Genomic DNA, 486 nt, shown 5'->3' with positions numbered 1-486 from the left:
AGGAAGAAGAAGAAGAAGAAGAAGAAAAGAAGGAGAAGAAGGAAAAAGAGAAGAAGCAAAGAGGCAAAAAGAGGCGGAGGTGGAGAAGTAAAAAATACAGAAGAAAAACAAGGAAAAAGTAAAGAAAAAGAAAAGTAGAGAAGAAGAAGGAGAAGAAGAAGAAGAAGCAGAAGAAGAAGAAGAAGAAGAACAAGAAGAACAAGAAAAACAAGAAGAACAAGAAGAAGAAGAAGAAAAAGAAGAAGCTAAAAGTCAAGAAGCAACAATAAAAAAAACTTGTGTGTGCAGCAGCACCTGTAGCAGTAATGCCACCGCTTCTACCGCCTCCAAGAGTCACATCGCCACCACAAACACACCAACAATAGCAAGAATAACAACAACAACAACAACAACACATACACATTTACCTCACCGTCACTACTACCATCATTTCATTCACCAGCACCACCACTGCCATCACCACCACCACCACCACGCCGTATATCT

Source organism: Octopus bimaculoides, chromosome 11, assembly GCF_001194135.2.
Source record: "Octopus bimaculoides isolate UCB-OBI-ISO-001 chromosome 11, ASM119413v2, whole genome shotgun sequence".
In the NCBI taxonomy this organism is placed as follows: domain Eukaryota; kingdom Metazoa; phylum Mollusca; class Cephalopoda; order Octopoda; family Octopodidae; genus Octopus; species Octopus bimaculoides.
This window is presented reverse-complemented; position numbering follows the sequence as displayed.